This window comes from Mirounga leonina, unplaced genomic scaffold (genome assembly GCF_011800145.1).
Source record: "Mirounga leonina isolate KUSES-001 unplaced genomic scaffold, KU_Mleo_1.0 Mir_128, whole genome shotgun sequence".
Lineage (NCBI taxonomy): Eukaryota > Metazoa > Chordata > Mammalia > Carnivora > Phocidae > Mirounga > Mirounga leonina.
In genome coordinates this window covers 14,397,422-14,419,652 of record NW_023270320.1, presented here as the reverse complement: position 1 = coordinate 14,419,652, position 22,231 = coordinate 14,397,422, and the positions used below count along the sequence as shown (strand labels likewise).

General features: G+C 48.4%; 1 long non-coding RNA gene across 1 annotated transcript; it reads left to right on the top strand.

The window, feature by feature from the left end:
- Positions 1-9,634: 9,634 nt before the first annotated feature.
- LOC118009845 lies at positions 9,635-12,788 on the top strand. Its single transcript, XR_004679041.1, has 2 exons — positions 9,635-11,559; positions 12,435-12,788. It is a non-coding gene; the product is annotated as an uncharacterized LOC118009845 (long non-coding RNA).
- The last annotated feature ends 9,443 nt before the right edge of the window (positions 12,789-22,231 follow it).

Genomic DNA, 22,231 nt, shown 5'->3' with positions numbered 1-22,231 from the left:
CTGGAAACACGACCCCGGCAGCGAAGGCCGCGGAACCCGCGGGGGCCTTCCCGCCCCCAACTCGGCCTTCCGCTCGGCCTTTGTTGCTGGCAGAGCGGCTCCCTGGAGCTCTCACCTCCGGGCCCCCAGGGCCCCCTCCACTCCCCTACCGGGTCTCGGGAGGGGACCTCCACTTCCGAGGCCTACCACCCGCGCTCCCCTCCCGCTGCGCCGCGAATCCCCCTTTGCCCGGGTCGAGTAGGGGGATCTTCCTTTTCCCTCGGACTGCAAAATGGGTCGGCTCGGCTCGGCACCGCGAGGATCCTGTCTCTATTTAGAATTTAATATTTTGTTCATGGATTTTTTTTTTTTTTTTTTTTTTGCAATTGGTTAATTTTCATTGTCTTTAAAAAGCGCTGCATTTTTGAACACTGACTTTTTACGAAATTTTACGCCAGGGGCACGCCGATCAGGCCCTGGAAGGGGCCACAGCTGCGCACCGACCGAGGTCCCCGGGGGGCGGCCCTGGGGCGCCAGGCACTCGGGGTGGGGGGTCAGCAGTCTAAGGCTCGCTGCGTGGCCTCTCCCGTGGGGAGGGGTGTGTACTTCCTCCCGGGGGCAAGGGGGCCTCTGTCCCGGTTTCTCATTTGCTGAGCCGGCTGCGAGGCTCTGAAGACTCGCTCTCGCTGGTACACCAGGAGTGTGCGCCCTCTCCAGGGAGCCCCCCAGGCCCGGCCGTCCCGGGCCCCGTTCCTCTCCCGGGGCCCAGGAACCGGGCCCTGCCAGGCCCGCCGGCTGAGAAATCTCCTGGCCTCAGGAAACGCCGGCGCCTTTACCAGGGCTTGGACAAGATTTCTCTTGGAGAAGCCTCTCGGTCGGAGGCAGGTCTGGGCTAATTTCGCAAGTGTCGCTGGAGCTGGGGAGCCGTCCCTGGGCCCCACCCGCCGCGGCCGCGCTCCGCTAGCCTTTGTTTCCCCCGCCCGGCGCTCACGTGGCCGGTAAATAACCATCAAAGGTGGGGGGGGGGTAGGAAAATGCCCAAGGACAAAGGCTTGCTTTCTGCACCTGACAGTAATCCGTGGTGGCGAAGCCCATAAATCCCGCAGGCGATTCACAAGGAAGGTGGTGTGGGCGGGCGCGTGTGCGTGTGTGTGTGTCCACGTGTGTCTTGCGCGCCCACACCCCGGAGGGGAGCCGCGGCTTCGGACTTAATGTGTTTAAGCCAAGAGCAGCTGTAATTACGAATGCGAACCCCTGATTTTTGAGAGACTAATAAAAAAAAAATCCTCTCCTTAATTCGGGAATTAGCCTTCAGTTGTGTGAATTTCAACAAATGAAACTTAAATTTTGTATTTATCCGATCCTCTGTAAGCACCCTAAATAATTTTTTTTTTTAATGTTTAATGTTTGGTATTGTTAGGTGTGCGGGCCATTTGGGACACGGCTTAATGATACTGGCTGTAGAGATGTTAAAACTTGTCTCCAATTAGTGTGCAGGCTGGGGGTGGGAAACGATCAGTTTACACAGGAACCTTGTGAAACAGCTGGTCTATAAGGTAGATCTTGGAGAAAACAAAGGCGTTTGGTAGGAAGACATCGTTTGAATGTCATCTCAAAGTTAATTTAATTAAGGAAGGCATATATGCAGGAGTTGGGGTGGGATTGCCCAAGGAGAGATATTTTATTTATACTCAGCAGTAAACCTCGGGGTGAAAATACTTTAAAAATTCACTGTGACATGTAAATCCAACTTTTCTTTCATCAGGCAGTCCTTAGACCGACCTTATTAGTCACTGGCAGGCCTGGCAAAACCCCTGCTCTTGTTTAAGAACATTTCTTTCCAATTAGGATGTTGTGTGATCTGGGAATTTAAAGCCCAGAGTCAGATCCCCAGAGAGGACTACGGCTTCTATTCTGTCTTCGATGCCAACCTCTGACTCACTGCCCTGTCCCAAAGTGCCTGAATAAAACTTGCCTGAAAGCCCATTAATGAAAGGGTCTGTGGATTTCTCTTTCCTGAGGGGAGAAGGCACCTTGTTCCTTACTCTCACCTGGAACTGGAATGATCTGCTTTGCATGGGCCCATTGGCTGGGCTTCCTAGATCAGCTGACTGGGGAGCTTCCCCTCTGGCAGTGGGAATGCTCAAAAGGACTGGGAAGCTGTCTCATGCTCCTGAAAGCAGAAAAGTGTATGTCCCCTGTGTTCTCTTAGGCAACATGTACAAATGGAATTGAGGAATGCCTGTCCTTCCCTGCCCACCTCCGCCCATCAAGTCAGAACTCAGAAACAGTGGTTCTTCAACATTTAGACTGAACATCAAGCAATGTCAAAAACATAGCCTCAAGTTTTAGTCCTGACTTTGTCACATGTACTCTCTATGCATAATACTATAGCACTTGCTAATCATTTAAAATGCTAGGTTTCAAAATAAAATAAAATGCTCGGTTTCTAACCTTAGGGTCTCTAGAAAGGTTTTAATACATTGCTTGGTTCACTACTTTATTTGAAAACTATCGGATCTAGGCTATGCCACTATCTAGCTTTGTGATCTTGGGCAAGACAGTCTCCCCGGGTCTCAGTTTCTTCATCTGCAGATGAGGAGTTGGGCCAAGGCAGTTTTTAGGGTCTAGTCTCTTTCGCACCCTGTGTGAATCTGAGCAGAAGAGCTCCCTGTCAACCCCAAGCCCAAACTTGCGCAGGCATTTCCTTTCCCTCCCCAAAGCCAGGCACACTAAAATGTCCGAGACAAATCCACAAGACAAAGAACAGGCTCTAGCTCCAATCTGTCCCTCTTTGGCTCCTGGAGAGCAAAGTTGGTAGTTTTTATTTGTATGTTTTGTGCTAATGTCCCAAGCAGCATGATAAAACTTCAGCTGTTCCAAATCAAATTTTGGGAACAAATACTTCTCCAAATAGGAGATAAAAATGGGCTTGGCATTTGGGGGGGGGGGGGCGGTCACCGTAGCTGTGAATATTGCTTTGTTCATTTATTCAACAAACACACTAAACTCTGAGGGAGGGGGGGAACAAATTTGTCCCAAACACTGACTGTGTCTTCAGAGAGTTTATAAGGTAGTTGGGCTAGAGTCAGGGTGGGAATGTCACTGTATATTACCATAGGGCAGGATCTAATAAATATCATTAGGGAAGAACAAACAAAATGCCAGGGGGATTCAGAGGAGAAAGGGATTGGACTCTGCTGTGGGATTAGGGAAATGCACGAAAAAGGCCAATGCGAATAAAATGCATTTCATCTACTTAAATGTTATCCTTGGCCTCTCTTTTAGGTCCTTTTTCTTTTTTAACGTCTATCCCACCTCTGACATTGGTTCTGTCCTTGTGCCTTATATCTTTTCCTTTCATTTGTTAACCTCTCTCTTCCCCAGTGGTTTTGCCTGCTAAAAATAGATGAGCGATTGGTCTGAAGCTATCAGAGAGCCAGGATGATGCAAAAGCTCGCTAGAAAATCTATGCCGTGGATGATGAGCCAACCTAGATACCGGATGACCTAGGGGTGGGCCCAACTCCAGCTAGTGACAGTGGTATCTCAAACAAGTCCGTTGTTCTAGATCTTAATTTTACCATCTGTAAAACCCGGAAAAATAACATAATTATTTACTTGTTTTAGGACAAAAAAAAAAAAAATGCCTAAATCACCTTTCTAAGGATCCAGCCTTGGTGAACATATTTTCCAAACCAAACGTTCAAGTACAAGTTCAAGTACACGCTCAGGAAAGATTTTTGGACTTACAAAATTATTTCTGTAGAAATTCTTACCAAGAAGTAAACATTAATCACATTTGTTTTTATGTTTTCTGAATCTTCTTTTATCAAAAGCAATAAAAATAGCACTAAATTGAGACTATCACAGAAAATCTGGGACTTTGGGGTATTACTTCTTCATTGGAGAAACAGTAAAAAACAAAACACAAAACAAAACAAAAATACTGTTACAGAAGACCCATGTTGGGCCACTTGTTTGCCGTCACAGCCCCAGATCATCATTATCCACTGACATTCCCACATGCATTCTGCAGACAGTCCTGGACACAGTCCTTCCTGCCCCATAAGAGTGGGGAGTGTGTATCCTGCCTTTCAGAAGTTTATCCTGTTCTTTGCTTCCACATTTTGGCCTCGTTGAGGTTTTCTTTGTATAACAGTGGGTTAACTCTCATCGTAACTGTAGGGGAAGAAAAAAAGTCTTTCCTATACCCTCTGAGGTTCATACCCAGGGCCTGCAAATTAAACTGACAAAGACAGGTTAACAGGAGAAAAGGCATTTAATTTGAATTGATGTTCGTTTTTTTGTTTTGTTTTGTTTTTTTACATGCACATGGGCTTCACAGAAAAGAAATGAAAACCAAAAAGTGGTTAAATGTAAGGACTTATATGCCATTTTAACAAAGGGCAACAATACATTGTAGATAAATGACTGGACAAAGGAAAGAAAGGTTGGACTTCTAGGGCTGATAAATTATGGAAAGGCAACTAGGAAATATATGGGGGTGTGTCTCTGGTGATAAGGGTTGTTTTCTTCCTTACATGGAGGGGGAAGGAGACACCTGCAGAAGGGAAATTTATGTTCTGCTTTTAGGCAGATGGGAAGGAGAGCAGAGAGCTCTTCTTATGTCTCTTTTTTTTTCCACTTGCCTTCAGCTCAAAACAACCTTTATGCCAAAGTGGCGTACTTTGCCATGGTATATCCCGATCCCCTCCATAACCATATCACAGCTGGACCAGGTGCTGGGCAGTGCAAAGAGAGGTATCAGAGTTTCAGCTTGAGCTTCGTTTGAGTGATGAGCAGGGCCCACTTAGCCAATCAGTGGCTTTAGAAACCCTTAGTCATTTAGAAACCCTGAAGCCCTTATTTCTGAGTTTTCAGGTAGACAGAAGGGAAAGGCCAAGAACCAACAATTCGTGAATGAAAAATATCCACCTAATTAACAACTTTAGCAAAAAGCAAAAGGCTTTGACAGTGCCTAAGACTGATCAGTTCACGTCAGTTGCAATAATAGTTTTCTGGAGCTGGAGCCTGAACAGCCTCTCCCAGCTGGATGGTATACTCTGATTACCAGCCCTGCAAAGGAACAAAAGGCAGAGCAGAGGTGAGGAGGAGCATAAGGACTCCGCTCTCTCCCTCCAGCTTCTCAGTGGGTGGCAGTTCTGAGCCGCTCCTGCAAAATGAGGGCCCTACCTGCCCACGCACCCACTACCAACATCAGCCTCGATTGGCCAGCAATGCGAAGCTGCTCTTCTGACGGTGTAAATTTTCCTCCATCTAATCTAATCTTCTGTGTAATCCAGTTTTTATCTAAAAAAAAAAAAAAAAAAAAAAGATTTGGGCCATCTGGTATCAACATACAAAAGGAAAATAGCTAAATGTGCTCTATTCTTTTCCAGATAAGAATTGTAGTCTCCGTCTACCTTTTCAGTTGGAATTAGTATAACAATCCCCAGGGGTTTGCTCACTGAGGGAAATACCCAGGGTCCTCTTTTAAGCAGCGGTTAATTACATCCTGCTATTTATCCCATTTATTAGAGGTTAACTAATTTGCACCCAGCCAACTCCATTTTTAATCTAATCTATTTCTCTTTTTCCCCAGACTCCCAGTGTCCTGTATCCTCTCTGTCACACAGCCTTGAACTTCCCCCGCAAGGAACAAAGTAACGAGGTCTGTCTTCTCTTCTAGGTGACCGGAGGTCCCTTTTGAAGGTCCATCCAGATGCCCCTGCCTTGAATCTGAGCTATATCCTCTCCAGACCTGAGTTTTGTTTGGTACAGGGGAAAAAGACACGGGCTTTGGAGCCAAACAAATGTGGGTTTCCAGGCTAACTCGGCCATTTAGCAGCTGGGGAACTTTGGATAAGTTCTGACCTTCACTTTCCACATCTTCTCAATGGGTGTGTTACTAACACCCAGACTAATTTTGGGGACTAACTCTTATTCCCTTTCATTTAGAGGATTTTTTTTAGGAAGCTAGGTGATGTCTGCGAAGCAGCATTTCTGATTTATTCATAATTCTCTCCTTGGAGGGGCAATTGGCAAAATGCCAGGGGCATTAGAAAGCACAGGTAGGTTCTGTGTCATCAGGCCAGGCTACTGAGTTGGCCCCGCTGTTAAGCCAAGTGTTTGCCCAGTCCTTTGCCCATCGGCCAAGGCACCATGAAAGGCCCCTGGATCCTTTCTGCTGCTTCCCACTATCCTGGACCACTCCTTGCCCCCTCCTCCCAGCCCCCTCGATATGTCTCCCCCCACCCCTCTGCATCCACATACACATCTCCCTGTATCAGGGAGACTTGCTGTGACCACTTCAGCGGGACAACCCTTCCCCCTTCTGATTTTCTCCAACACTTGCTGCCTTTCACTTCTTTCTTTTTCTTTCTTTCTTTCTTTCTTTCTTTCTTTCTTTCTTTCTTTCTTTCTTCCTTTCTTCCTTTCTTCCTTTCTTCCTTCCTTTCTTTCTTTCTTTCTTTCTTTCTTTCTTTCTTTCTTTCTTTCTTTCTTTCTTTCTTTCTTTCTTTATGTCTTTTTGTTCCAAACCTATATATATATATATATATATATATATATATATATATATATATATATTTTATTACTTTCAGGGTAGAATGTAGTGATTCATCAGTTGCATACAACACCCAGTGCTCATTACATTACATGTCCTCCTTAGTGTCCATCACCCAGTTACCCCATCTCCCCGTACCTCCCCTCCAGCAACCCTCAGTTTGTTTCCTAGAGTGCAGCGTCTCATGGTTTGTCTCCCCCTCTGATTTCATCTTATCTTATTTTTCCTTCCCTTCCCCTATGTTCATGTTTTGTTTCTCAAATTCCACATATGTGCACTCATTTATTTCTTACTGTTTTCTGCACAGTGCGTGTCTTTTCACCGTTATGTAAGAAATTTCCTTGATAAAATGGTAGCCTCTAATTCTACAACTGGGCAAACGATCTGTCTTAGTGGGACCAGGCTGCTATAACAAAATACCACAGACCAGGTGGCTGAAACATCAGACGTTTATTTCTCAAGGTTCTGGAAGCTGGGAATTCTGTCCAAGATCAAGGTGCTGGCCGATCTGGGGTCTGGTGGGGACCCGCTTTCTGGTTTGCAGATGGCTGCTTTTCATGACATTATCACATGGTACAGAGCAGAGAGGGAGGAAGCAGGCTCTTGCCAGGCTCTTCTTACAAGGGCACGAATCCCATTCCTGAGGGCTCCACCCTCATGACTTCATCACCTCCCAAAGCCCCGCCTCCTAGTACCATCACCTTGGGGGTAGCGTTTCAGCATATGAATTTTTTTTAAAGATTTTATTTTTTTATTTGACAGAGAGAAACACACAGTGAGAGAGGGAACACAAGCAGGGGTAGTGGGAGAGGGAGAAGCTGGCTTCCCGCTGAGCAGGGAGCCCAATGCGGGGCTGGATCCCAGGACCCTGGGATCATGACCTGAGCCGAAGGCAGATGCTTAACGACTGAGCCACCCAGGGGCCCCGCAGCATATGAGTTTTGAGGAGACACAAATATTCAGTCTGTAGCAAGCTACCCACTTCTATACTGAGTTTTCCTTCTTTTCAAGAGCAGAACGAAGTCATCCTAGATCATTCCCAGCAAATCCACAGTAAAACCTCTGTGCCCATTATGTGCCTAGCCACACTGTAAGCTCTGTTCTTGCACCTTGGCAAAACTACAGTCCTCAGGCCAGGAATACTCGGAACTGAGATCTGTTAATGTATTAATTACTGTGACTGCTCAGAGTTTTTGTGTCTCCCCGTCCGCCCCCCTCCCCAGCCTCTCTGCTGCATTTGAGCTCCTTACAGTCTTTCAAACGCCCAGTAGGATTCACCTGCTCCGCCACACCAGTCACTGTCGTGGGCTTCTCCGACCACCCGCACCTTTTATGTGGTTTTGATGTTGGCAGCCAGGGTACCCAGGACCACAGCCCAGTTCTCAGGAGAGACCCATCCAGACCCTTAGCCTCCAGCCAGTCCCCTGGGCCAACCGCTCCCTGGGCTCCTGGGGCTCTGGGCACTTTCCAATCCTGCCCCGGTCAGGCGTGTGCTTGGCTGGAACTTCTGCCCCAGCTAGCGGCTTCCACTCAGCGGAGGCGCCCGAAGGCAGTTACACAGCAGAAGCTTCTGTGTGGATGTCGGGGCTCGCCAGGGCCCAAGCCAAAGGCTATACTTCCTGGCCTGAGGCAGAAACACCACATAGCATCTTTTTCCCCTTTCACGAGGGATAGTTTTCAGGCTTGGAATGAAGTGTGGTCAGAATGTATTCTCTTCTAGAATATGAGGTCAGGCAGAGGTTTTTCCTTTTTCTGTTTTAAACAAAGCACGCTGTTAAATATTTTACACAAATAGTGGATGCAACTCTAGAGCAGACATTTTTGCGGTAGTTGTTGGTTTAAAAGGAAAGGCAGGAGACTGGACTGGGGACCTGTAGCAGTCACTTCACGGTCTTCGGGTTGGGAAGAACACAGAAATTGGTTTTTAAATGGTCAGGGTGTCCACTTGGGAGTTACCAAGTTTGAAGGATACCAAACTGCAGAATGCTAAAAATACAGATTCTTTTGGTCGTACTGATGAGGGCCCGGTTTGTGTGTCTTCTCTCCAATTGACTGAAGAATCCAGAAAAATGTGGCAGACAGGTTTAAACCTTCCCTGTAGGGCAGCTCTGGCAAAGGCCTTTTCTCCATAGGAAATTCCCCAAGACCTTGCATTTCAGATGATGAAGTGTGTGTGTGTGGGGGGGGGAGCACAAATATATACACACACATACACATATGCAAGTGTATGTATGTACATACACATCCACACAAACGAGTGTGTAGAAAAATTCTTTTTTTTTTTTAAAGATTTATTTATTTATTTATTTGAGAGAGAGCGCACATGAGAGGGGGGAGGGTCAGAGGGAGAAGCAGACTCCCCGCCGAGCAGGGAGCCCGATGCGGGACTCGATCCCGGGACTCCAGGATCAAGACCTGAGCCGAAGGCAGTCGCTTAACCAACTGAGCCACCCAGGCGCCCCCAGCATCAATTTGTTCTAAGTAATACATAATCTTTATAGACAATCTGGAAAGAGAAAATGAAATATAAAATAAAAGTAAACCATAATGCCACCATCCAGCTAGAGTCACTATTAACATTTCAGTGTCCTTCCCTCCAGCCTGAGTTTTATGTGATGCTATACTATTTTATGTCCTGCTTCCTTTGGTGTTTGGGTTTTTGTTTGTGTGTGTTTTTTTTTTAAGATTTTATTTATTTATTTGCGAGAGAGAGAATGAGAGACAGAGAGCACAAGAGGGAAGAGGGTCAGAGGGAGAAGCAGACTCCCCGCTGAGCAGGGAGCCCGATGCGGGACTTGATCCCGGGACTCGATCCCGGGACTCGATCCCGGGACTCGATCCCGGGACTCCAGGATCAAGACCTGAGCCGAAGGCAGTTGCTTAACCAACTGAGCCACTCAGGCGCCCTCTTTTTTCTTCTTGAAACACCCATTACCAATCCCCCTCTCTATATCTGGGCTCATGTTTATAAAACCCCCTTGTTCCTTCACCGCCTTTGCAATTCAAAAGGGCTTTTTTCCCTCTCCCTTTGTGTGTGTTAACTCCTGTCCCCTCCTGATAGGAGGTATTCAAATTAAGTGCTCGCAAAATTCGGAGACCAATTTTATTCCGCCTCCTGTCTGGGTTTCCCCACTTGTCGATGCCTCTATAAAGTTAGTTACCACTTTGGAAGGTCAGAAGCAGTTGCTGGGTGATGATTGACGGGGGCGGGGGGGGACAGGAAGAATCAGGGAGTCCCCAGGAGGGAGGCGTTTTGCATTTCCCTGTGATCATAGCAGAAGAGGAGAAAAGCAGGTGTTCTTGCTGAATTAGGCCAGGGGAAGAAGGGTGCCCCACCGTCCCCGCCCCCAAGCCAGTGCCTCAAGTCAGCCTCTGCCTGTCATCAGGCAGGGTCAGTGTCTGTCTATCTGTCTCTCCCTCCTACACTTATTCTAGTCCTGTTTCGAGAGGCCGAGCCTCCCTGCCTCCCTCTTGGATGGGACTCGATTCTGAACGTAACTCCACCATGTTGAATACCCTGTACAGGGTCTAGGAAACAATGAGCTCCCGGAACGTGGGGATTTGTCTCATTCGGCTGAGGCTGCTATAACAAAGAACCACACACAGACAGAGTGCCTTCAACAACAACAGGAATTTATTTTCTCGGTTCTGGAGGCCAGACGTCCAAGCTCAAGGTGCCGGCAGAGGTGGTTCCTTCTGAGGCCTCTCTCCTTGGTTCGTAGGCAGCTGCCTTCTCTCTGTGTCCTCACGATGGCCTTTCCTCTGTGTCTGTGTCCTACTTTTCACTTCTTATAAGGGCGCCAGTCATGTTGGATTAGGGCCCACCCTTATGACTTCATTTTAACTTAATTACCTCTTAAAAACCCTATCTCCAAATATATACATCACGTTCTGAGGTACTGGGAGTTAGGGTTTTAACATAGGAGATTTGGTGACATAATAGAACTGTTAACTTTTCCCAGAAAGACGCCTGAAGTCTTCAATGTCATTCTTCTGGACACTCTCCCCAGGAGGTAGCTCTGTGGAGTTGAGAGAGCTGAAGGTCTAGAATCAGCTGGAACTGGATTTGGACCCCAGATTGGCTGTCTCTAGCTGTGTGCTCTTAGGTCAGTTACTGAATATTTCCGAGCTCCAGTTTCCTCTGCTGCCAAGTGGGACAAGATACACACACACCTCAGCGTTAGCCCAAGGATCCAGTATGATGATATAAGAGAGCCTGGCACACTACCTGGTTCAAGACCCAGTTGCCCTCCATCACCTCTTGACTCATTCACCTCTCTGAGGCCCCAGGGACATGCCCATCTAGAGATCAGACAGATGAAGCTATTTCTGATCAGGTGAGCGATTGCCTGCTGGGTCAATAGCTTATGCCCTACCCCGCCCCCATTAATTCTTCAGAACCTTAAGGGAAGGATCTTGGTCTCCTGGTTTCCACTTGCATAACTAAACCTGCTTTGTGCTCCAGGACCTTCCCTCCAGCAGCCCCTTCCCCTGCTGGGCTGGTGGTGGGGGAAGGCTAGGAAGCCTCTTCTTCTAAGGCAGCTGCCCCAGAACAGGTAGGGGGAAGGGCAGAGGTCTCCTAGTGGAGAGGCCAACGTGGCCGCAGACCGAAATCGAATAGCTCTAGCCTTGGATTGGGGCCAAGGCAAATTCACTTGTACTAGTCGTCAGACTCCAGTGATTAGCAGTTTCCCAGGCTCTGGAAGGTGACCTCTGGCTTGTTGGGAGAGTCCAAAGCAATTGCTAAGAGCAGTTGAGGAGAGTAAAGGCGACAGGGGAGAGTGCCAGATTCGCGGGGAGAGCTTAGCTCTCTTTGGTCTAGAAGGCATCACATGGAGGGCGTCCCTGAAGACAGGGAAGGAGTTTCTCAATCGGAAGGAGTGCTGCAGGGCTGCTGGAATCAGTGCCTTCCAAGTGCCATCCCCACGTCCCTCCCACGCTCTCTCAGGCTCGACCGTGGTCCAGGCTCTGGTGGGCAGCACTTTGTGGTGGAGGAACCGCAAGAGAGAAGAGGTCAGCCACGGGAAGGGGGATGCATGGGCGTAAGCCAGCCCCTCGGTGGCACTGTTCTTTCCTCCCTCTCTTCTGCCTTTGCCTGCCCTTCTAAGCCTTGTTCCCATCTTCTCCAGCAGGTGCCAAAAAGGAAAGAGGTGACCGAGAAGCAAGTACGATTTGCTTGGCAGGGGTAGCAGCTGCGTGAGAGTTATGTGGGTATTGTGTCCTTAGGAGTACCCCCTTGCTTCGCAATGCAGCAGAACATAGGCAGAGGTTAACTAAGCACTGGTCATTATTCCACAGCCTGAGCATCTGCCCGAGGCTTTGCTGGGGAGTGGCGAGGGCAATGTGGCATAGGAAGAGGAATTTCCAGCCCTCTCCAGAATATCCATGAAGACACAGGTGTCTCTTTGTCCCAGCATCTCCCACCCAGCCTGGCCGTGCGTCCACAGTCCTCGATTAGCCTTCTTTTTTTTTTTTTAAAGATTTTATTTATTTATTTTTGAGAGAGAGAGAGGGGGAGAGAGCACACAAGCAGTAGGGAGGGGCAGAAGGAGAAACAGATTCCCTGCTGAGCAGGAGCCCAATGCAGGACTCGATCCCAGGACCCCAGCATCATGACCTGAGCTGAAGTCAGACGCCTAACGACTGAGCCACCCAGGCACCCTTGATTAACCTTCTTAAACACAGCTCCGATCACATTTCCGGATACAAATGTCTGATGACTCTATTGCTGGCCACAATCAAGGGGTCTCCAGTGAGAATACAAAGTTCTCCTCTCCCAACATCTTCAACCCTTTGTCTGGAGTCACCCTTTGCTCTGTGTCTTCCTTGGCTGTGCTCTGTATTTTCTTTCCGGAGCGCTTTGGCTCACACCATTCTCTCTGCCCCAGATGCCCTCCTCCCAGATCTCCGGGGACAGCTGAAGAAAGATCTTGCCCCACTCTGAGCATGCACAGACGAATCTGCCCCCTGTGTGATTCCCAGTGTGCTCTCACCGGGGCCTCACGCAACCCCTCGTGGACCAGTTTGAGAATTGCCCCACATCCGAGTGATACAAAACCAGAATAGGAACCCATTTGAAGAGAGACTTCAAACTTCACTTTTGAATCAACTGGAAATTTGGACAAAATCTGTTGACATTATATCTGCCTCTTTCACTTTCAGTTCAGGGAGACTGACTGACCTTTCTTAAAGGATGTGACTCTCTTTGCTTGGCAAGCAATAAATTCGTGTCTACACATTTAGACCACTCTGGCTGTCTTTCTTCCATGTCACGATCAAATGCTATGTTTTCTTGATTTTTCCAGCCAAAAGTAATCCTCTTTTCTTCCGAACTCTTTCAGCACTCCCTCATTTTTTATTCATTCAGTTAACAAATATCCAGGCATTGTTATTATACCTGGCACTGTTATTTGTAGTGGGCTATGGTAGTGAGCAAAACAGACAGATTGTGATAGAAATCCCTGACCTTGTGGAACTTAGACCATCTACAGGCAGAGACAGTCAATAAGCACCAAAAAGTAACATATAAAGGATGTTAGATGTTGACAGAGAAAAATAAAACAGGGATAGTGATGTACAGTGTGGGAGGATGGTAAAGATTTTAAATAAGAAGGTTTTGTAAACTTGACGTACGTTGGTTTAGATATGCTCAATTCTTGGGTTCTTTTTGGTAGATGATGGTGGTCACTAAGAAGTTTCAGGTTGATGAGGGTTTGACAGCCCCCCATAATGTCACCATCAGGGAGTAACCAAAACACATCTCAAACCAGATTCTGCTTATGACATCTATTAACCAAATAATCGTTAGCAAAGCAGGCCTGAAATCAATCATAAAACCTGTTCTGAGTTCCCAGTGACCTTTCTGCATCTCCAAGGTTCTGTGCCTTCTGATTGGGATCATGCACCACAAATTATTCCAAACCAATGTCTGGATATGGGACAGAGGAGGGAATAAGTCTCTCCCAATGGGTGCCATTTGCAAGCCTTGCTGGGTTCTTCTACCCTGTTTATGTAAGAGTAGGTTGTGTCCCTCAGTCCCAAATGATTGTAGCGAACTGTTAAAGCCAATCAGCAGAGATGTTCTTAATTTCAGCTAAGAAAGCCAGTTCTTCACTTTCACTATGCTACTTAACAGGTTTGTAGTTTCACCAATAAAGACCTTTTTTAAAAAAAAAAAAATTATTGCGCTAATTAGCCGTGTCGGTTGTTGCTTGAGATGGGGACAACAGAAACTCTTGGAGCGGTGCCTTGAAGTGTGACCTTTTCCAGTGGAATGCCAGCTGAGCATTCCTGAACTGTGCATTCTTGATTACACATTAACTGACCATCTCTAGAATTAAATTTTAAATGAACGGACACATACGTAATACACTACTGACCATACTGAAGTATTTTAAGGTAAATTACAAGTATCGTAACAGGTATTGAGGGAAGACCTCATTGGGAAAGTGGCCTTTTGAAAGACTTGAAGGTGATAAGCATGCATCTTTGGGAAGCATTGTAGGCTGAAAGAATAGTAAGTCCAACGTCCCTGAAGCAAAGTGTGCCTGACCTGTTTGAGGAACAGTGTGGCTGAAGCCGAGTCAAGGAGGGAGGGAGAGAGCAGTCAGCAGCAGGTGACACCAGAAAGGTAATAGGGCCACATCACATGGAGCCTTGTGGGCCATTGTAAGTGAGACAGAAGCCACTAGAGAATTTTGCACAGAGCAGTGACATGATCTGGCTCAGGTTTTCACGGGATCGATCAGGTTGTCTTGTTGAAAAAACTCGATGGGGACAAAGGCCACAGAAAGGTGACCAGTTAGGGACCTACTGGAATAGGCCAGGTGAGCCTGGCCAGAGCAGCGAGAAGTGGTTGGATTCCGCATACACACTGAAGGTAGAGCAGCAGGGTTAGGTGACAAATGGGAGGTGGGGTGTGAGAGAAAGAAAGAACGCCAAGTCGACTCAAGGTGTTTGGGTTGAGCACCTGGAAGGTTGGATGAGGGGGAAGATGGAGAGGGGAGCTCAGGGGAAGAAGGTGTTGGAGAGGTAGGTCAGGATTTCAGTTTAACAAGTTTGAGAGGTGGAGTGGTGATGTGGAGTATACAGTTGGGTATAGGAGCCTTACGTTCAAGAGTGAAGGATAGGCAAGAGTTCTAAATTCGGAAGTAATCAACATAGAGATGGTGCTTAAGGCCATGATAAGGTGGATAAGGTGACCCAGAAAGTGAGGTAGAAAGTAGATTAAAAAGAGAAGAGGTCCTAGGATCAAGCTCTAAGATTCTCTAGCATTAAGAGGTCAGGGAGACAAGGAGGAACTAGCTAAGTCTGAGAAGGGGCCACCAATGAGACCAGAGGAACACCAGGAGATTGTGTGCCCTCCTGGGGAACCAGGGGGAAAAAGTGGACAAAGAGGAGGTGGTGACTCACTGTGAAGATGAGGACGGAGATCTGGGGTTTCACAACATGGAGGTCTTTGGTGCCCTTGACAAGAATCCACCCCTTGGCTAGAGGGGATGCGAGAGAGTGGGAGGAGCAAAATTGAGCTAGTGAGTATAAACCACCCTTCTGATCAGTACTGCTGAAAAGAGCAAGAGAAGAAGGGGAGGTAAATCCCTTTAGGGTGCTATTTATATGAGGTTCAATGCCATATTTCCCGATTGTCTAATGCGTGCTAAGGATGGGTGCCAAATGAACGAAGCTGGAGCCATGTTCCCCCCTGGGAGCCACCACCCAGCAGAGGAAATTCTACAAACAGCCACAAGCATCCTAATAAAGGATTGCACCAAGTTCTATGGGAACAGGCAGATACAGAGATGAAGTTGGAGGAAATTCCGGGAGGTGACATCTGATCTGGTCTTGAAGGAAGGGTGGTGATTGCCATGTAGAGCAGGGAAGAAAGTTGTTTTCAGCAGAAGGAGGAGTGTGGTCAAGACATGAGGATGAGATACTTGGAATGTGTACAGGAACACAGATGGTGGGAGCTGAGTCCGTTAAGGTTGTAGACCACAGTGGTCATGGCCTTGTGTAGAATTTCAACTTGTATTCGGTAGACAATAGGAAACACTGACAGTTTTTAAGTCTTCAAGTGAGTGGATCTAATTTGTATTTTGTTAGAAACCTCTGGGGTTTTAGTAGTAGAGACTGGAGGCAGAGAGACCCGTGAGGACTTTTAGCAACAGTCCAGGCAAGAAACACAGGGGTCCGGATGAGGGCGATGCCATGAAGAGGTTCAGGAGAGGAAGGACGTGGTGAAAGCCACAGGACCCAGCGACAGGTTGACATGGAGACTAGGGGAAAGGGAGGCGCGAGAAGGAGGCATGGCTCAACGATTTCTGGCTCGAACTCAGCCGATGGGTTGATGAACCTTTTTGTGTCCACAGGACTAAACACGCAATCGATCATGAAAAGGAGTCCTTGGTTGTTTGAATTTAAATATGGAGACCCTAAAAGACCGTTTTGAAACCAGTTTGTAAGAAATCCGTCCCCCTGCCCCCACCCCACCATGTCCTAGTTCATGGAGACTGTTGGCAGGGGTTCAGGGCAATGGCATCCACGGGAGAGGCCTTGCACCGAGCTGGGCACGCTCAGCCTCCCTGAGGAGCAAAGATAACCTCTTGGAGTGACTGGAACGATATGGGGTCACAAGGACAGTATGTGATAGAAAGCATTTACCTTTCGTGATTGCGATGACCATACTCTGGGAGTCTGGAGAAGAGAGAGACCCTGATGAGACTTCTGGGTAGGCCCTGCAGGGTAGGAGGGGTGAGGAGAGTTGTAATAATGATTATAAATACGTATCGAGCATTCACTACATGTCAGGAGCCGTTCTAGGTGCTACGGTGGCCCCCTTAATCCTCACACCAGGCCTGTGAGGTGTGTCCCGCAATGACCCCCACTTTACAGTGAGGACGGTGAGGCGCGCAGAATTTGGGGCACTTCTTGAGGTTCCCAGGTAGGAGCCTGGGAGCGGCAGAGCCACAGGTGTGACCCAGGTGTCTGGCTCCAGATTCTTACTCTGGATCCCCCTCCTACGGCTCCCGGGCCTGTTGCAGTGGAGGGGAACAGAGATGGCCCTGAAGGTGGCTCAGGAGCGAGTTCGGGGTGCAGAGACCTCCCTGACTGGCTGGGAGGAGAATAGCTGCGCAAAGCAGGAGGCGACCTCTGCCAGGCTGTTGGAGGGACAGCTTTGACAGGCAGCTCTCCTTACCCCCCAGACAGCTGGTTGCCGAGGGGAGGGCCTTCTTGACCACAGAAACCCCGGGGAGAAGCAGGAGGGAAGGAAGCCAAGAGGGGGCTGCAGTTTGGGCCCACCAACACCAGATCCCCCAAAACAGCAGGATGGGGGTGCAGAGGGAGGGAGATGGCTGACAATGGGCTTGGCAAACAGGACTGCAGCAGGAGGCCAGGAAGGATTGGGCTCCTCCCAAGGGGAGCAAGTGGAGGGCAGGTGGCCGATGGGCTCCCTGTCAGCTCCTGAGGGGCCTGAGCGAAGAGGAGAGCTTGTCTCCCGAGCTGAGCGAATGAAGCTTCTTCCAGCAGCAGGTTTCTTCCCTCCTTTGCATCCCATTCTCTAGAGCTGAAGGAAGAAAAGGAGCCCAAGAATTGTGCCAGGTGGGAGGGCGGCCACCTCCTGAGTACAGCGCTGAAGGCGGGGCTCCTGACTCATCCCCAGCCCTGAGCACCACTGAGCAGATGGCCAGCTGCCTGGCCCGGTCACTCGGCCGCCTCCAGTGGCCAGTGCCAGATGGCGGGGGTGACGTTCCAGCTCCTCTCCGCACACAGGCCCAGCTCCCCGGGGTTGGCAGGGGCGGGGCGGGAGGGGAGGAGATCCCAGACTAGTTATGCAAAGAAGGCAGAGCAATGATAGTGTTCCCCATTCGAGGTACAAATCCGTCCTGATTCCCAAGTGGGCCAGGGGCTGCTCTCGACGGTGGAGGTAAAGCTGTAAACGGAACAAACAGGAAACTCTGCCGCCCAGGAGTTCACGGGCTAGTGGATGAGTGAGTGATGTTAGCCCCGTCCTGAAGAACTCCGGCCTTCAGCTGATGTGACCCCGATGGGCATTCCATCATCCTGTGTCCCATGTCCCCAGCCCTGCTTCCTCCCCCAACCTTGTCCCACCTCCTGCTCCCAGTCACCTGGGGAGTCCAGGTGCAGATCGCAGGGCAGGGCTGAGATGACATTCAGGTCCACGGGCCTCGCTCCCTAAGGCACAGCCTTCCCGAGTGCCGGCTTTGGGGCAGGGCTTGCAAGGGAAGACCTGAAGTCTTGTTGGGCCAGATGGAGACAGAGGTGACTCACTCAGACCATCCCAGGGATGGCTCAGTGAAAATTCCCACTCCATCTGAACTTAGGTTGGTCCGAAGTGGGGGTCCTGGGAAACTCACATTTGCGAGCGTAACCTGGCTGGTGGATTTGGAGAAAAGTTGGAGAAAACCTTCTGGAATGCACGACATTGACTTCCTGTGCTTACTATTTGAGAGGCAAGCAGGGGGACGGCAGGGAGAGGACTGGAGGGAAGGCGGCGAGGTAGCCACAGCCCCTTGATGCCTCATAACATCCCATCCCCTGGAAAATGCCCTGCATGGTGTCCAGTTAGGACACAACCCAGCACTGAGCCCAACAGAACTCCTCCAGGCCCTCCACCTGCCCGGGGTTCCCTCTTGTGGCCACAGCACCATGCTTTTCCTGCGGGGAAATGTGCTTTCCCCCCATTTTGGCGGGCCTGTCAATCAGGCTGCCCGCCTGCAATGGACACAACCAGCAGGGTATCCTCTCCACCTCTCTTTCTCCTGAGCAGACATGAGGTCACCTGGCATGGATTTGTCTCAGTGGGCCCGTGGATATGATTCTGCTCCTCAGATCGCAGATGGCTTTGATTCCTACCCTATCCAAGCTTGATGATTCAATTCCGGAAACTACCCTATGTCTGTCTAACACACCCATGTTCTTGCCGAGATTATCTAGAGTTCTTTTCTGTTGATGGTAACTTTAGACCCCGAAGTGCTAAGAAAGCTAATCTGTGGCTGGTCTCTAAACCTGATCCTGCACAGGGAGAAGTGGCCGTAGGACCAGCCAGGCTTACAGCGACCTCTGGACCTGCTTTACCCATGATGGAGAAGCCCTGGTAAGAGGAGGCCTCTGTCACGAGAGCCACTCAGCTGCCCTGTTGATGTCTGTCGAGTAGCTGGCCTGCCCCCACCCTTCTGCTGGGTGGTCAGTGCTGCCAGGAACAAGAACACTGTGTTGCCAGTGTTCCTTCGTATTTTGGACGGCAGTTTCCAGAATGTTCTCTTTACTTTGCCTGAGTCCAGAGTGGAGGGGAGGTAGGTCTTCTCAGCATTTGCCTGCATCTAGCCTGGCCTCCCAGGTCTGACTCCTTACTAGGTCAGACTCCAACTTGGCTGTCTCCTTCCTGGCCCTCCCACTCTCCTCCAGACCAGCTCACCCTGGAGCCAGGTCAGTGCTGGAGAGAGAGTGTAAGAGGGAGAGGAAAGAACCAGAACCTTAAGCCTGACAAACCCAGTTGCCGCGATGTGGTCAGCTTTGGCTCACTCCTGCATCTCTCGTGGAGGCCTCTCGGGAGTGCTCAATGAATGGTGGTTCTCTAAAGAACCTGCCCCTAAGGAGGGTGGGCTATGCAAGGGTGTTCTTTTTCCGCTGGATTTTCATAGCACCTTATCTCTATACCTTCCTGGTTGCTGCACTCATCATTTTGGTTTTAGAATCTGCTGCCCCCGGGGAGTAGTAAGTGCTCTCCTTCGATGTGTTCAAGTGTCGCCTGGATAGAGATGTTTTAAGAAGATCCAAGTTCAAGATGGGAAGTTGGGCTAGATGAACTCTAAGTTCCCTTCCAACTTAGGGTTTGATTATTCTCTATCCATTTCTTGCTTTTGAACTTCTAAAATATATATATATTTTTAAGTTTATTTGTATTTATTTGGAAGAGAGAGAGAGCGTTGAGCGGGGGAGGGGCAGAAGGAGAAGCAGACTCCATCCTGAGCAGGGAGCCTGACGTGCGGCTGGATCCCAGGACCCTGGGATCATGACCTGAGCTGAAAGCAGATGCTAAACCTACTGAGCCACCCAGGCATCTCTAAAAGATTTCTTAGTGCCAATTTTTCAAGCATATGGAAAAGTACAGAAATAATACAGTAACTCACAAACACATGTAAAGAACACTTAATTGTCATATTTTAACTTTCTATTCTGGATCCAAATAAACCCTGTGCAGCCTTGTTTCTTTTTTTTAATTACATATTTATCGAGGCATAATTTACATATAATAAGGTACACAGATTTTCAATGTACAGTGTGGTAAGTTTTGACAACTGTGTACATCTGTGTCACCATCACCCCGGACAGGACAAGATATAGAATTTTCTCTCATGTGTCTTTTCCAGTCAATCCCCCCTGCCAGAGGCAACCACTGTCCTGATTTTTCTCACAATAGATTAGTTTTGCCTGTTCTAGAACTTTATATAAATAGAATGGTACAGAATGAACTCTTTTATGCCTGGCTCCTTTTGCTCATCATAATGGTTTTGGGATTCTTCCATGATGCTGCAAATACCAGTAGTTCATTCCTTTTTATTTCTGAGTAATATTCCATTGGATGAATATACCACAATTTATCTATTCACCTGATAATGGACCTTTGGATGACATATTTACCCAAGATGAATGAAAACAAATGTCTATAAAAAGAACTGCATAAATATATTCATAGCAGCTTTTCTCATAATGGCCCCAAACTGGAAACAACCCAAATGGGCATTCTATTTTTATATGAGCATCTTCTCTCCTAGACAATGAGGACAGGATGCTTACCTAATTCATCTGCATACCCTTACAGCATTTTGAACATGGTAGATGAATCAATAAGTCTTTGTGGAATGGATGAAAGGCAAAGCAGGATGCTGGCTGTCTCCTTCCTGGCCCTCCCACTCTCCTCCAGACCAGCTCACCCTGGAGCCAGGTCAGTGCTGGAGAGAGAGGCTAGTTCTTCAAGCCTAGTGCAAGAGATGAGGTGTCAGGACTAGCCCTGGTCAGCTTACCAGGAGTTAGACAGAATGTTAGCAGAACAAATGTAGGTATTCGTTCATACCAGACCATCGGTGCTCAGCACAGGGCCTAGCACAGGGTAAGTGCTCAGAATATACACACTGAATGAATGGAAAGGAGTACACAGGCTGTCCGATGTTGAAATCACTGGGTCTTCTTGCTTTTGGGTCATCCTAGCTTTCGCATCTTCCTTGCTTCCTGGAAAGACACGCCTTCCAGGGACAGGGTCAAAGGGACAGTGTCAAACAGGGGGAGAAGGTCTAGGGGAGGGGTCTGGAGATAAGGATGAGGAGCTTAAGAGTTTCCAGAGTAAGGTTAGAATAGATTGGGTTCCCACTCTTGCCCCCGGCCCCATTCCTTATCTCTTATATTCCTGTATGTCGGTAGACCCAAGCACAGGACTCCTCCCTTTAGGATCAAGAAACTCACCTGGAGAGCCCCAGGGAATCCACCAGGTCTCGCCCGTGCTGCCTTTCTCGATTCCCATTGCTGCTTCAGGCTGATGCTTTCAGATCTTCATAAAGGCATCAAACAGAGCCAGATGATGGAGAGCTTTCCATGTACCCCAGCCAGGGGCTCTGACCCCTCAGCTCCTCAGGAAACCAGACACGTGGCTGTGGATCGGTAGCTGATTTTACAAGGAATAGAAAATGTGTTGCAGTGTGTTTGTTACAATGCAGGGATACATAGATATCCTTAAATGACAAATATCAAAAACTTCAAGTCCTTCTAGGCCACACCTAAAGGTCTCAAGAGAAGTGTGGAGAAGAGGAGGTTTGCTGGGTATTCTGTCTCCAGTGTGACTCTTTATCATAAAAAGATTTGTATAGAAGGATCTAGAGATTGTTGTCTACGATGCCCCAACACTAGCACTTGGCCTGGAACTCACAGGCACTTGAGTTTCTAATAAGTGGTGGTGGGGAAAGGACCCTAGGATTCCAAACTCCTCTGTTCTCCTGGTTCCACACCTAGCTGTTCATAGGACCTCAGGTCAGCCTGTCTCCTCATGTGTACAGTGAGAAAGCTGGATTAGACCATCTCTAAGGCCCCCTTCCAGCTCCGAAACCTATGCTTCCAGGATGACAAACTCAGCGGTGATCTGTCGGCCACACCACTATAAACACATTCTGGGGGGGAAACGCTCTGACAAGCACGTGTGTGTTTTAAAGACCGTGACCCACTGTTCATTCCCACTGAGGTGACCTTCCTGCTCACAGTGTTTTCTTTTTTTGGGTCCAATTCGGAAATGCTTTCAGTCAACTGTCAGTGCGGATGGAAAAAAAATCTGGAAGATTTTCTGCTTTATATCCTTGTTGATAATACTCACAAACAAGGCCCCAACTGCCTTCAGAGGATGGTGGAAGGATAGGAAATTCTCATCCTTTCAGGTCTAAAAATAAGTATTTGTTGATGATCTGGACAATGTGATTGCTTGAAACGGGAGCCGCCTGGAGTCTTAGCACGTGGAAGAGAAGGGTGCGTTTCCCCGGCCGGGCCCAGGGACACCAGAGTTAAAATAAATCTGACCTTTTGAAAGGGAACACTGAGAAACTTGTATCCGTGGTTTCCACTCCAAGCCCCTCCCGTTCATGCGCCTAAGTACTGAATTTTACATGAGATATTCTAAGTACATACT